Below are 6,359 nucleotides of genomic sequence, written 5' to 3' on the forward strand. Positions count from 1 at the left end.
TAGTGATATGGACCATGCTGGTATAACCTGGGTATATACTGTATATAATGATATATGTACAGCTGGTATAAGTTATATATCTTCTGTATATAGTGATATGGACCATGCTGTTATAACCTGGGTATATACTGTATATAATTATATATGTACAGCTGGTATAAGTTATATATCTTGTATATAGTGATATGGACCATGCTGGTATAACCTGGGTATATACTGTATATAATTATAGATGTACAGCTGGTATAAGTTATATATCTTCTGTATATAGTGATATGGACCATGCTGGTATAACCTGGGTATATACTGTATATAATTATATATGTACAGCTGGTATAAGTTATACATCTTCTGGATATAGTGAAATGGATCATGCTGGTATAACCTGGGTATATACTGTATATAATTATATATGTACAGTTGGTATAAGTTATATATCTCCTGGATATAGTGATATGGATCATGCTGGTATAACCTGGGATTATGTGTTATGTACATATGTACCTCACTATCGCTTTATGTGTTACTCATGTGTGACTCAGTAGTTTCTGTTTCTGTCATTTTGGTTGCCCGTCATATGCTTTACTGTATTACACATTATCACATGTTTGGAGGCATTTATTGCTCCCCTGCTCCCTCGTTGCTTGTGATTATATATATATATATATATATATATATATATATTACACATACATTAGGATCTATAAGGCTTTGTTTTCATGTTGTGATGAAATGGTAACAAAGCAGTCTCCCCCCAAAGCTGTGAAGGCATAAATTGTATCCCCCATCACCTATCAGGTGCCATTATGGTGTTGTCTTATGAAGCTGAGGGATCTTTGGGCCACTTATGTCTGCTACCCCAAATTCCCCTTCTAGGTGCCACAAACAACATACCCAGGGCCCTGAGCTCTTCCCCGGGTTATATGGACACCTCACCAAACTTTCTGGGGGATTTCAAGCAACAGGGAGATTCTAAGAAGGTTATTGATACAAATCATACAGAGAGGGTGCTGCCAACCTGCAGTCCTTATACATTGTGTCACCCCCACATAATAAAACTACACGTGCTGAGCGATCGCAGCTGATCACACTGCTTGAATGCGTTCTCACCCAGCTTTTCACAGATCCTGAATGGCATGCACATTGACAATGTCATACCTACGTCTCCTCTCCTACTGTTCTGCCTGTGCCAATTTCCACTGCCAGACTGGCACCCTATTCATGAATCAGAAGTTTACTTCCTAGTGCGTTGTTATATACATAACAGATCTTATGGGTTTGGTACTATGGGCAGGCTGGGGGTGTAGCCCGACGATCCTGGCATCACCAGAAATACAAAACCTTACTGTGTATTTTAACCCGTTGTATACCATGATGCAGCAAATGATATTATTTAAGGTTTGGTGCATCATAGAAAGTAACAGATCAATAAACATCAATGTAAAGTTTCCTATATCTGTATGAAATGTAAGATATCACTCCATATAGTAGTGTTCCCCATTCTGTGGCTTTACAAAACTACAACTCCCATCACACACAGACAGCCAAAGTTCTTATATGATAGTGTTCCCACCATGTGGCTCTCCAGCTGTTGCAAAATGACAACTAAATTTCTTAATACAGCCTTTGGCTGTCTAGGCATGATGGGAGTTGTAGTTTGCAACAGCTGGAGAGCCGGAGGTTGAGGAACCCTGTTGTTTAGGATTTGTATGATGACATGAGGTCACTTGCTCATGATGTCACAGATTTTTTTTTCCGTGTACAGTTTACAGTTCGGCAGACACCGGCGAAAAGATCGTCCAGGGGATTATATAGAAGCCATGCTGGGAGGTCGCAAGACAAACCACACACACCACAACAACGCATGTCTAGAGAGAATAGAAATGCTGGGAAGCCATAAAGCCATTCATCCCAAAGGACGTTAAAGGGGTATTCCACTGGAAAAAAATTTTTTTTTAACTCAACTGGTGGCAGAAAGTTAAACAGATTTGTAAATCAGTACTTATCAGCTGCTGTACACTACAGAGAAAGTTATTTTCTTTTTGAATTTTCTTTCTGTCTGACCACAGCGCTCTCTGCTGACACCTCTGTCCATGTCAGGAACTGTCCAGAGCAGTATAGGTTTGCTATGGGGATTTGCTCCTGCTCTGAACAGTTCCTGACATGGACAGAGGTGTCAGCAGAGAGCACTGTGGACAAACAGAAAGGAAAATCAAAAAGAAAAGAACTTCCTCTGCAGTTGATAAGTACTGGAAGGATTAAGATTTTTTTTTAAATAGAAGTCATTTACAAATCTGTTTAACTTTCTGGCACTAGTTGATTAAAAAAAAAAACTGTTTTCCAGGGGAGTACCCCTTTAAATAAATACGGTGATACCCTTGTCCTGTCCTGTGATATTATTCATCATTGTCAAGCAGCATCTACAGATTTTAGTGCTCTTCACACAGCTGCAGGGATTGTTACATTGCGTCAGGAGGAAAACCATAGAAAAAACAAGTGGCACCGATACCTCACAAACGTAGACCCTCAGCAGGACAATATAGCAACTGGACAGGTAGCCAGGTAATCTCCAGCAGCGGCGGTGCTAGAACAAAGTGAACAGCAATCACCAGTATGTATACCAAAAGAATCAAAGGTGCTCTGCACTCACCGCTAGATGCTGGTTAAATGGCTTCCATCTCGGGCTGATACTCCGGCACGGCTCACAGGACTGCGTGGGGCGGTCAGAGGCGACTGCCCTGAGCAGTATAGTATAGTCTGGGAAAGCAGAGCTCTGTGCTGCTTTTGTGCTGTCCGGGCATGCTGGGAGATGTAGTTTTGCAACAGCTGGAGGCACACTGATTGGAAAACACCGTCACAGATGCAGGTTCCCAGCTCTATGCCAATCCCCAATTTTCCCCAGGGAAAACAGCGGGCACTCCCTGCTATTCTCCCCGGGAAATATCGTCTAAGGTGTAGCTGCTGCTCACCTGTCTTTCTTTAGTAATCCTGTAAATTTAGGGGGTTTCAGGTTTCTTGTCAAAAAAGCTTAAGGTAATGTTCTAAAACGCTCTGATAAACATTATGGGGGGAAAAGGTGCCTGTTCTTTCTAAATGGGTAAATAGGTTAGATCTAAGGGAATTTTGAAGTGTGAGATTGGCACAAAAATTTGAGTTTGGCCAAAAAGTTTGCGACCCCCCCCCCCCCCCACGATCTTCTATCCTTAGGAAAGGGCAGGCATAGGGAACTTTTGGCACTGCAGATGTTTTGGACTACATCTCCCATGATGCTCTTACAGCCAAAATGCTGCAAAAGCATCATGGGAAATGTAGTCCAAAACATCAGCAGTGACGAAGGTTACCTATGCCTGGCATAAGGGATACATTTTTCTATCCCGGAGTACCAATGCTAAATTCCCCACTGTTTAAGATCTCTCATACTCCAAACAGATCAGGGTTTGCTACATTTGTATATCACATAAATATTGAAAAATAGCTCTACTAAAAAGTAAAATTTAATGGGAATATATAAAATTAACAGTCCCCCAGCACCACTATAAGCAAACATAAATAGCAGTAAACAACAAAAAAGGCATACCTAGGCCTGCTGATCTATTAACAGAAATGAGATGTAAAGCCAAGTAAATATGGCCAGAAAAATTTACCCACGCAATGCTGCCTAAATACTATTATGAATTCCTGCTTATGAAACAAGCAAATAAACAATATCTGTCCCATATGCCCCAACACGTTTCCCCCCTCACAATAGTGGGATACATCAGGGGACCCTAATAGCAGGATATGACATCAAACATATGGCTGCATAATATGAAAGAAAGTACCAAACAATTCAGATTAGATATCCTGGTTCAGTTAAGGACCAGTCACTCCGATCCAGGATAGATGGAGAGTTTATACACTGCGGAAGAAAAAGGGATCCTTTGATATGAAGTATGGGGACGGGTATCATATAAATAATACAATGTGTGTGATAGTGAGATTAGGATAATGCGTTCGTTAAAGGGGTACTCCGGTGAAAACCTTTTTTCTTTTAAATCAACTGGTGGCAGAAAGTTAAACATATTTGTAAATTACTTCTATAAAAAAATCTTAATCCTTCCAGTACTTATTAGCTGCTGAATGCTACAGAGGAAATTCCTTTCTTTTTGGAACACTGATGACATCACGAACACAGTGCTCTCTGCTGACACCTCTGTCTCAGTGGTTAGCACTGCTGCCTTGCAGTGCTGGGGACTTGGGTTCAAAGCCCACTAAGGACAACAATAAATAAAGCGTTATTATTATTATAATAATAACGTCAGCAGAGAGAACTGTGTTTGTGATGTCATCAGAGAGCATTCCAAAAAGAAAAGAATTTCCTCTGTAGTATTCAGCAGCTAATAAGTACAGGAAGGATTAAGATTTTTTAATAGAAGTAATTTACAAATATGTTTATCTTTCTGCCACCAGTTGATTTAAAAGAAAAAAGGTTTTCACCGGAGTACCCCTTTAAATCAGGGATGATGGGAGTGATCCATTGTGTGTCATAGGAAGATTAGATTGTGCGTTCCTGGAGGCAGGGATGATGGGAAAGATACATTGTGTTACTGTGTACAGTAGTATGGAAAATATTACACATCTGTCATCTTGCAGATTTGGGCTCATGATTTTGGGTTCTCCAATATTCGAGAACCTATAGATGCGGTCCCATCTCTTAATGGAATGTCCAGGTGTAAAGAGTTAATACATATGTACAGGATAATCCCTTATTTCTACAAACAGACTGTGAAATATGGAAATTTTCTCCTAACCAGGATCTGTTTATACTCAAGAAATCGCAGCAAAGGGAGAATATAGGACTCGGCCTACACCCAGTGTACACGACCTGTGAAGGAATGAGGAAAATCTACACAATGTGCTCCAATGTGATGCCTCACTGACCCGCAACCTTCTGAGAGTGTATCAAACATGATAGACTTAGAAACAGCAGCATAACAGACAATTTAGGCTTACTCAACAGATAGTATAGACTTAAGATACATAAAAGCTATTTTTATTGTGCTAAATCAGCTTTTTGTTTTTTTCAGTTTTTCTTCTCTTTTCTACTTTTGATATGCGTCCAACCTATCCACCATCATAAAGACCTTCATATCAACCAGAACCTGTGCCAAGCCTAACATGGTTGTGTGGTGGCCCAATACGGGAGGTGTTACCCCGTGCTCCTGCTGTCCTGTCAGGCAGCCTCCTTCAGTGTCCCCAACGCCCCCTGCACTTGTTTCCCCATTGTTAATATGTTTTACCATGTAAAGTGTTATAAAATGTAATGTTGCTTTAAGAATTATACCATGTGATATGTCATGTGATTGTTACCCAGGAGGTACCAGTGACCAGGTGACCCCAAGAGTGACCTATGGGCTCCCTGCTAGTCTCCCCCATATAAGCCCTGGGTGGAGCTTCTCTCTCTTTGATCTCTGCTCTTCTGCTAAGCTGAGGTCCAGTGCAGTCTTGTCTAGTGTGTGTGTCCAGAGTGTTGGAGGCCTCAAAGTCCAGTCCTGCAGCCACCATCAAGTCAAGTAAGATAAAGTCACAGCTTTATGAGTCAAGTCAAGTCAGTCCCTGTCTTCTGTCAAGTCAGCGTGGTCTGCATTCAATTGTCCAGTCCTCCTACAAGTTCCAGCAAGCCCTTAAGGTCTCTGTGTCACTGATCACCATCTTGGGCCCTGGCTGAACTGTATAGACTTTTCCACCTGTCTAACTTCAGTAAAGCTACCGTTATCCGTAACTTGGCGTCAGAGTCTTTATTGCCCCCATGCCCAGTCCAGGATCCAGCAGTATACCTTCGGGTGGTTATAGGCTAAACCATGCCCTGGCGTCACGAATACAGGTGGTTAATGCCATCTGCCCCTAGGGCATAGGCGTGCGCACGGGGTGTGCCGGGTGTGCACAGGCACACCCTAATCACCGCGGCCCGCTGCTGCAGGACTCTTTTTTTTTTTCGCCGACATCACCAGCCCGACCCACCACCCCCGCTCGGCGTCGCAACCGCTACTACACAAATTATCGCTACGCTGACTGGCCTTACAGAGCGCGGGGGCTGATGGGTCCGGCGTCAGTGCGCACGGCTGCACATGACGTCATGACGCCCGCCCGCACAGGAGAGGCCCGCTGCCAGAGCAAGGACAGGAGAAGCCCGGGCCCCCAGCTCTGGAGTCTGGGCTGCTGGAGAGGGCAGCTAAGGAGAGAGAGGCCTGCAGCAGCAAGTGCCGGTAAGTGGCTGCTGGCCTGCTGCCATACATGATGGGGATGTAGTCCTGAACTGTGAGCCTACATTATGTAGGCTCACAGCTCAGGACTACATCCCCATCATGTATGATTGTGAC

The 6,359-nt window shown here is 42.9% G+C and overlaps 1 long non-coding RNA gene across 2 annotated transcripts in view; it reads left to right on the forward strand.

Annotated features, from left to right (window-relative positions):
• The window catches only part of LOC130296774 (uncharacterized), a 91,172-nt gene extending 85,421 nt beyond the window's left edge, over nucleotides 1-5,751 (forward strand). For both annotated transcript variants that reach the window (XR_008849285.1, XR_008849286.1), the window contains one exon: nucleotides 5,067-5,751. This is a non-coding gene — a long non-coding RNA (uncharacterized LOC130296774). The remainder of the gene's footprint in view (nucleotides 1-5,066) is intronic.
• Nucleotides 5,752-6,359: the final 608 nt, after the last annotated feature.

Source organism: Hyla sarda, chromosome 12 (genome assembly GCF_029499605.1).
Source record: "Hyla sarda isolate aHylSar1 chromosome 12, aHylSar1.hap1, whole genome shotgun sequence".
NCBI classification, from domain to species: Eukaryota; Metazoa; Chordata; class Amphibia; order Anura; family Hylidae; genus Hyla; species Hyla sarda.